The 9451-nt window shown below is 45.6% G+C and overlaps 1 long non-coding RNA gene across 1 annotated transcript; it reads left to right on the forward strand.

The window, feature by feature from the left end:
• The first annotated feature begins 879 nt into the window (after nucleotides 1–879).
• LOC138364105 (uncharacterized) lies at nucleotides 880–7359 on the forward strand. Its single transcript, XR_011228295.1, has 2 exons — nucleotides 880–1193; nucleotides 7081–7359. It is a non-coding gene; the product is annotated as an uncharacterized lncRNA (long non-coding RNA).
• Nucleotides 7360–9451: the final 2092 nt, after the last annotated feature.

Below are 9451 nucleotides of genomic sequence, written 5' to 3' on the forward strand. Positions count from 1 at the left end.
CAGACTATTGAGTAAACGGTATCAGAGTATAGTGAGGTCCAAGAGTACTTGGCCATGTCTGGGCTGGTTTTGTATGAATCTGTTTTGGTACTGTGTGATAAGTCTCCTGGCTCGTATGGAAGAGGTAAACGAGTACCTTCTCCTGTGGGTGATGAGCAGTGTTGTTGCACCCGCTGCTTGTGACTGTATTGTATAAGGTGTAGTTGGGTGTCAATGTCCTCGGGTGTTTTGTCATCATGTGTGAATGTTTGGTCTGGGCAGTATTTACAATATGCAAGAGACAGTTAGCTCTGTTGTATGCAAAACGTGGGAGAAGGGAATATAACAATATACAAGATTCTAAGGGAATTTGACAAGGTAGACGAAGCAGTATTTTTCAAAGCTATGAACAGGAAAACAAGGGTTTGTAGAAAAAAAAACTAGAGGCCAATGAGTCACAAGGACGTCAGAGATCGTTTTCAATGTTAGAGCTGTCAATACACTGGTGAGATGTTAAGGTCGTTGAAGCTTGTTCAGTTAAATGCTTTATATATAAATATGATAAAGTTGTGTGAAAGAAGACGGTACAATAGTCTAAGAATGTTTATATCGCGAGGGTCTTGGAGCCTTGCTAGCAGCCTTCTGTAGGTAGGAGGTTTATATGTAGTTGATATGACAGAGAAAAAATAGGTCTTTAATCGGTAAATTAGACACCCGAAAATTAGAAAGGGGGAGTCCACGAGGTAAGAGTTCGACCTACAGCCACACAGTAAATGCATATATATACATACAGAACGCTGAGCACCGTAACAGGTTGCTGTACCTGGCCCCTGGCCGAAATAGTTACAGAAGGCGTTATGGAGCTTCCAAGCTACTAGGTGGGTGTGGTAGTGGGTTTAATGTCCAGTAGTGAAGTATGTGCTTTTAATACATACTGACACTTGCTCATACTTCACATTAATAGAAATAAACTCTCTATTAATATTGTGGAAGTGACTTGTGAATTATTTGTGTGTGAGGCGGCCTCATGTCAGGTGAGGTGAATGACGTCACAGGTAGTTGACCCATCAGGCCAAGCTAGTCAAGAGGCGCGGCGGGCAGTGTGGCGCGGGCCGGCGTGGGGAGAGGTGCTGCTCAGCGCCCGCCTCATTGGTTTTACTAAATTAGTCACCTGGACAGTCCTGTGCATGAGGTTACCTGCGCCAGGCTTACAGGCAAGTTACTCTAGATGATCAGTTGTTTTATCACATTGTATTCTCTTGGTAGAATAGTCTATATTTGCTGATTGTCTAAATAAGCATAGTTAAAAGATGTTAAGGCTTTATTTAAAGTAATTCAATTAGCTCTGGTTTACTCATTTGTAAATATAATGATATTGAGAAATATACTTGTTTATTAGTAGACTTTTATCTGTATTAGGACTTTCGATGATTATTAAAACAAAATTCTACTTTAAAACGATTGCTATGTAATACTGTTCCACAACAGCTGCTAGAGTGTCAACTTGTAGTGAAATTTACTGTTTGATAAAAAAGTAGGTGAAAAAAGTTTAAAAAATTATAGTTAAATTCAAGCAGTTATGTTTCTTGTGAACTATCGGATTTCAATCCTTGAAATATGGGCCAAAGACTTTTAATCTAGCAAGCGTCACATACCCCCCCCCCCCCGGACCATCCTATGTGAATGAAACTAACCATCCTGAGTCAGTGTCGTCTACGCTGCCGCCAACCCCAGAAACGCCATAATTAACATTAACGTCCTGTATAACAAAGTACTATATTGTCCAATATAAGTAAATATTAATGTATATTTAAATTGTGTATAGGTCTGATAGTTGTTGAAGGAAACAATAGTACGTGAGTGTATTACAAACTGTCTCCCTCCCCTAATAAATAATATATAATAGGTCACAAATCAAAAACTCTTAAGTACAGTGCTAAAATGTAAACTGTTGTGGGTCAGTGCAGGAACGAGCATAGACTGAGGACAAGTTAAATGTTCTCGCCTAGTTGTACTAGCCTAGTTGTGTTTGCAGGGGTTGAGCTCTGGCTCTTTGGTCCCGCCTCACAACCGCCAATCAACTGATGTACAGATTCCTGAGCCTACTGGGCTCGTGTCATATCTACATTTGAAACTGTGTATGGAGTCAGCCTCCACCACATCACTTCCTAGTGCATTCCATTTACTAACTACTCTGATGCTAAAAAAGTTCTTTCTAATGTGTGTGTGTGTGTGGCTCATTTGGGTACTCAGACTTCACGATCATAATGGGAGCCGGTCGGCCGAGCGGACAGCACGCTGGACTTGTGATCCTGTGGTCCTGGGTTCGATCCCAGGCGCCGGTGAGAAACAATGGGCAGAGTTTCTTTCACCCTTTGTCCCTGTTACCTAGCAGTAAAATAGGTACCTGGGTGTTAGTCAGCTGTTACGGGCTGCTTCCTGGGGGTGGAGGCCTGGTCGAGGACCGGGAAGCGGGGACACTAAAGCCCCGAAATCATCTCCCGATAACCTCAAGATAGATCATGTTTGGTTGCCGGGCCCCCCCTCCCTGTTTCGCTCGTTGTTGCCGTGAGGGGGGGGGGGCTTGGTGGGCGGCTGCCAAAGTGTGATGCTCCTTGGGACAGTCCTATGTCCTTCTGTGGCCTTGTGCTCCTGCTGCTGTCCTCTCTAATTGTGCTGAATGATTTTTCCTTTTCCTTCTGCTTCGTTTTTCTCCCCCTCTTCTCTTATCTGCTTGTGGTTTCCTGCCGACCTTTTGCTTATTTTGGTTATTCCTTTGCACTTCTTCTATTTTGACGTCCGGGAGCTTGAGGAGGCATACTTACACCCATAGAACTGTAGTACCCAACGTCTCGAGCGAGGGGAACCTTTTATTGTCAATCCCCTTTTTGTCACTGAACCCGGTCGGGACGAACTGACGGTTCTTAAGGTGGCGTTTGTCGGGCGTATACTCACGACCGACAACGAGTATACTCACGACCGACAGTCATACCCTGGCATGATCGGCGATAACTTCTAGTTGGGTGTCCTGCCTCTAATTGTGGCTCCATGGTGGGTATGGTGCACATTCGTGGATGAAATTCTCTTCGTATTTGTCGTTGAATGTTTCTCTTGTACTCTTTCAGGCTCGTGAGGTGGGCGACCAAGCCCCCGAGTCGGACTGTATTGGAAGACAGAGCTCTGTAACCCCCACTGTGTTGGACCCCGACCTTGCTCCTCCTTTGACCCTCCTGACTGCTTCCCTCGGCTCCCCTCCCTCCTCTGTGGTTGTGTCTAGCCTCAAGCCCCCAGTGGTGACCACTTCGTCCCTGCGCAGCTAAGTCTCTCGTTGTGACTACTGCGTCTTTTCACCCCTCTCTCTGGGGGTTCTCAACGCCGTCTGCGCCACGGCCGCACTCGCTCAATCCCTTTCCGTACTGATGCGTATCAGGCCTTGTTTGGTCACGCTTCATGAGCCAAATTCCTTGATCTCCTCCCTCTTGATTCTACGCCTCCTGACGACTTCTCCCTCCCACAGCAACTTGTTGATTCTGTGGATGCCTCTTACCTTCAACTCCACTCGTCTCGGTACATGTGTCTTTGCTGCTCCTTCTCGGGATGCAGCTTCCCACTTGGCTGCCCTATCCTGCCTTGTCGTGACCCCTGTTCGGGTCTCGAAGAACGCTCGGTTGAAAGCCAGTGTTGGCACTATTCTTCTACTGCCCCATGTTGCTACCGGTGTTTTTTAATCTGCAGGACTGCCACGATGATATTCGGCATATCCTCGATGCCCAAGGCCATTCTGTCCTCCAGGTTGACACGTTTACTCGTCCCCTCGTGGTCGTCGCCGTCAACCCCTTCGGGTTGTGAAGATTATCTTTGATGGTAGGACCCTTCCACCTTCTGTCATTCTTGCTGGTGCCAGGTGCTCCGTCCAGGAGTATATTCCTTCTCCTAGGCTCTGTAACAAGTGCTGGGGGTTTACACATGGTGCCTTCCACTGCTCTGGGGCGCTCTCTCTGTCCTTTGTGTTGGGGCGAAAGTCAATCATAAGTCGGAGTGCACTTCTCCCCAGGCTCGCAGCGTAAACTGCTGTGAGGCCCATCCTACCTTCTCCCGTGCGTGTATCCATTACAAGTTTGAGGTAGGTGTCCTCAACTTGAAGCACCGGGAGCATTTATCTTTTCATGTGAGGCGCCATGTTTGCCGGCTCCCGCCTTATGCTCGCGTGTTGCACTATTCCTCTCCTCGTCCTTCCCACCTTCCTCAGACTCGGCCGTTTCCGTGCCTTGGACCCTGATACGCCCACTGCCCCCTCCTCTGTTTCTTTGAGTTCTGTACCGAAGGATCCCCCTCCTGGTCCTCTGTCTGGGGTTTCCCTTCTTTCTACCTGGTCTGTCATGTCTCCTGTCTTCTTCCTCGTCTCCCTCCGATCCTCCTTCCCGTCCTTCTCCTCCGTCTATTAACTCTCCCCGCTGCCTGTCAGTGCGGGCTCATGTAGTGCCCTCATGGCTCTCGGGCCCTTTAATCTGGTTCAACCAATGGTTGTCGAGATCGAACATTGGCTGTTTCTTGTTCACAGTAAATTTAAGTTGGCTGAGTTTTGTTGAGGTCCCAGTCATATTGGTGTCAATTTAAATAAGCGTGCGGATGCTGCTGCCAGGAAAGCTGTCCGTTCTTGTCCCATCTCTCGTAAAGCAATTCCTTATTCAGACGTTTTTACCCGGTTATCCATTCCCCCATCCTTACCCGTTGGCATGCTTGTTGGTCGTCTGTTACTGGTAACTACGTTCTCTTAAGTTGTACTCTTAACCGTCCTACCTCCTTAACCGGCGATGGGAAACGGCCCTGGCGATATTGCGTATTGGCCAAACTCGTTTCACTCATGGTCACTTAGAGCGCCGCCCTGCTCCTTATTGTCCTAATTGCATTGTCCCTCTTATGGTCGTGCATATCCTTGTTGAATGTCCTGATTTTCGGGACGAGCGTGTCTCTTTTTTTCCGACTGTCCCCCGAGGTCGCTTGTCTCTCGATATTATTCTTGGTGACTCTGATTCTTTTGATATCGTTCGCCTTGTGTGTTTCTGTTCTCGTATTGGCATAATTGGTGATATTTAGCGCCTTCTGATTATCCCGCACATTTGATGGTGCTACATAGCCTTCCCGGTTTGGTGCCTTCTTTTGATAATTACTTACTTGGTTGCCGGGTTGACGATCACTTGGACGTTGTGTTGAGAACGGGCTGTGGATGATTAAAGTCTGAGATTGCGTTTTACCATTCGGTGGTAAGTCAGCAATTTAGATGAAATCTGACCCAAGTGATTGTCTTGCGGGATGTTTCTCAACCTTTACAAGATGTCCAATTTAGTATTTTTATATATTTAATGTGACATTTCAGGTATGTACGAGGGTGCATCAGTACAACGGCACTGCAGGTATGGTCACCAGACCCCAAGAAATTGGTCGCTTACAACGCTACTGCAGGTATGGAGGGATTAAAGTTACTTGGAAAAACTTCTCTCGAATCGCAGTTGGTCATTATGTAGTAGATACATATTCCCACCCAAGTACAATAGGTGAAGGAACTACGTTTAATAATTTTAATAGTTTACACACTATGCCTTGAAGCAGTGATCCTCTAATAGTTATAGTCTAAAGTACTCTATGCGTTAACCACTTCAGAGTGATAAAACATTCTTCAGGCCCTTAATTTTAACATTTAGTTGTGGTTTATTATATAGTTAATGTTAAGCTAACAATTTCGGTTACATTTCAATCCCCTCCTCTCCGTCCATATTTGTTAGTCTGTCTTCTATCCCACCAGTCCAATCATATATATATATATATATATATATATATATATATATATATATATATATATATATATATATAATATATATATATATATATATATCTATATATATATATATAATATGAAAAATACCCAAGAGGGTGATACATCTGCTGGGATTAGGGAAGACTGGCAAGAAGAAAGTTTTAGCGTGAGGGGAAAGTACCGGGGCTAAACCTAGGAAGCTGAATATACCGTCGGACAGTTTCGGGAGGCTGAGCACTTGCAGCTACGTTGCCATCATCTGCATCGTGCACAAGGTATTGGTAGCCCTTGAATGCTGTAGCAATTCTGCAAATCGACAAATATTGTGATCAGGCGGCAGGACCTGTGAAGTGTTAAGGTGAACGTTTCTGGGTCTCCGGAACGGGGTAACGTTGTGTTACTGATTTGTAACTGCAAAGTATCTTTTGATTGGGGAAGAAAATATTATATAATTGGCGGAGCTTCCATGACCACAGATAACGGCCTTAAGAGCAGGGACACTAATTACTTCCATTTTTTCTCCAAGCTAACAAAGAAGGCTCCGAAGGAAGCAAGTTCTAGGTCGGAAGTTCGCCGATCGTTTCCTTCATCTAAGACTAGAGCTTGTTAACTTCCTTTCGGATGCTTCCTGAAGCTGTAGGAATATATAACTTAGAACCATCCTCTATTGACTGGATGATTGTTCCCGAACAATATTTTGTTGCTGGAGAGGAGCCAGTTTCTTGGCAGCTTCTCCTATGGTATATTCTGGGCAGCCTCTTACTTTAAGGACGCCCCAGAGCTCCTACAAGGCTTTCCCCAGATTATTCTGGTCACTAAATATACCTTTGACTCAGATTCTCGGAGAAAGATGGGTCACTTCAGAGAAACCGGGGTGGTAGGATGCATATAAAAGTGAAGGCTTGAGTCCTTGTAATAAACCTTTATAGGAGTCTTTCTCAGTCTATACATGTATACAATATATATACACAAGTACTTAGTAAGGGAAGCTCCTCCATGCGGGTCTAGATGGTAAATTTCATGTCTGGGTGAACTCTGCCACTTCATTGACGACTTGAAATTAGTAATGCAGCCTGTCCTCTTAAAAGCCAAATGCTCGTTTCCGGCATACCGTTCTCGGGCCAGGCTCGTAAGTGACTCGTTACCCCCCCCCCCCTCCTCAGATCCATTTATCGATATTTTGCAACAACTTGGAAACTAGAATCAACCAAGTTTGGAGCAACCTCCGGCCGGAGCAAGGTAAGTCACAGGGAGCAATTAAAAACTAAACTCTCGCTCTCTTTTAGGTACCTCCATCTCGACAAACCAGTCCAGTGCCCAAACTACAACCTAGGCCTTAAACTGGTAATCCAGCAAATGAAGGTAGACCTCAAGCGCGGTGCGGAACGGACGACGCAACTGCAATCTCACAAGGGAGGAGAGGGACGCCCTATCAACGCTGAAAGGACGCACGGATATTGTGATAAAGCCGGCGGATAAGGGAGGTGCTGTCGTCGCCTGGAGGAAGGACAACTACAGGAACGAGATGAAGAGGCACCTGGCAGACACTGCAGCCTACAAACAGATACACAACCAGGATGCGGCACTTAGAAACGCCCAACGAGGAGTAAAAGGATAGTCCTGAAGCTGTTCGAGAACAAGACTGGGGACGGGAAAGGAGGACTCGTGCAGGCAGGGGCGAGAGATTTCTTCCTAGCCTTTGAATCCATCATTCCCCACCTCTACCTTTTACCAAAGATCCATAAAGCACTAGAAGAAACAGGAACGTGGCAAGGGAGACGGGTTCTGAGCAGCTGCCAGGCCCAACAAGGCCAGTAGACTGGATCTGCACCGCCCTCCTGAACCCCTTACTACGTCTACTACCAGAAAGAATCAAAGATATGACGGATTTCCTCAAGAAAATTGCAGAAATTAGAGGCCCCGTCTCAAGAGGGGCCCGCCTTTTTTCCATGGATGTGGTATCGCTCTACCCGAGCATACCACAGAGAAGCTGCAAATGTGGTAGCAACTTTTTTTTTTTTTTTTTTTACAGATAACAAGCAAGAATCAGAGAAACTTAGAGACGCAGGAGTATGGAGGACCCCTCGAAAAACTCTGTAGGAGGCCATCCTCCATGTGATGAGACACCCTTTTGCAATTTAAATGATGAGCATACCGGCAAAACAAGGGTACAGCGATAAGAGCATCCAAGTAGTGTGGCAATCGCTGAAATATTTGTGCATGTAGGTGTTTGAGAGGAAACTATCCCACAGGAAGGACGGACCGGCGGTATATTTGTTACATAGACGACAGCTCGGAATAATGGAGGACGGTTCCCGTGCCTAGGTTTCTTTTCATGGTCAAATACAGTTTATGAGAACCTTAAGTTTATCCTCGAACACACTGACTCCACGATAAATTTCCTAGATACAACAGTGTATATAGACCAACTAACCAGGGATCTGCATACGAAGCATACTATAAACCGGCTAGCCTTTCACACGTATCTGGAATTAGACTCGAGCCAACCACTAGCCTTTGAAGAAATCGCTACCTTACTCACTTGGACTCACTCAAGCAGATTAATTAACAGCAAAGAGACGCTATATCCCCAGCTTGATGACCTATGGGATATGTTCAGGAACAGAGACTACCCAGAGACAAATAATACATGCGGCCCAGGAGAAACTCGGAGAAAAAACAAGGGTGGAGCTACTCAGACCCTAGAACACAAGTGGAAGACAAGAGATGTAGCCTCCCACCCCTTTTCCCTGGCCTTTGCAGCACAGCTTAAGATAAAACTCCAGGAAGTATGGACATGGATGAGGGAAACGTACAGTGAACAATCCTTCCTGGGTAAAATAACCACAAAACCCTTCTATGATCGCCTGGAGGCCGAAGTAAGTCTATAAAGGACCACGTTGTTAGAGCAGCTGTGCAGGTAGATCATCTCAACCGAACTGGGGGAGAGGACCAGCCCCAGGGTACAGTTCAAAGAAATGAAACTTAGACCTTAACCTAACCTGACACAGGTTTGGTGTGCGACCCGCGTGGAGGCGGAGTATGCAGAGGGGTTAGGAGGGGCCTACATGTACAAGCTAAATGTGAAAAAAGAACCATTTGGTCACCATAAGATCTACTGACCAGTGTTCATCGACGACACTTTCATCTACAGTACAGTTAATAATGGACATTGGTAAATCATCAGTTAATCATGGCGTTAGTGTTCATCACTTGAGATTATGCTGCATTTCTTTTTTGATGGAGATTGCAGTTATACGTTACATATAGGGAAAATATGAGCCTCTAGATCAGGAAGAAAATGGGAATAATCAAATTCCATTTCACAAAGAAACCTTCAAAGAAAGAGCACTGAATAATGAAACGAAATTCAAGTCTGCCTTTAGAACTTCAAAGTCTGTTTTCGGAACATTTGAGAGCTAAAAAAAATTCTGCCCCGCGCTGTCCAACTTAATAAATGAACCACCAGAGGTCGTGAAGGACGCAGACCCCATGCAGATGCTCATCATGCTTAAAGAAAAACGTTCGTCAGCTAAACACACACATTTAAGTCGTGAGATGACTTTTGAGATACCACCAGAGCTCAGAGAAAGGCGACTCCATCCAGCGGCTCAACTTCGTCGAGGACCAATATTTGAAAGAAAGACAAATGCTCAC

This window comes from Procambarus clarkii, chromosome 12, assembly GCF_040958095.1.
Source record: "Procambarus clarkii isolate CNS0578487 chromosome 12, FALCON_Pclarkii_2.0, whole genome shotgun sequence".
NCBI lineage: Eukaryota > Metazoa > Arthropoda > Malacostraca > Decapoda > Cambaridae > Procambarus > Procambarus clarkii.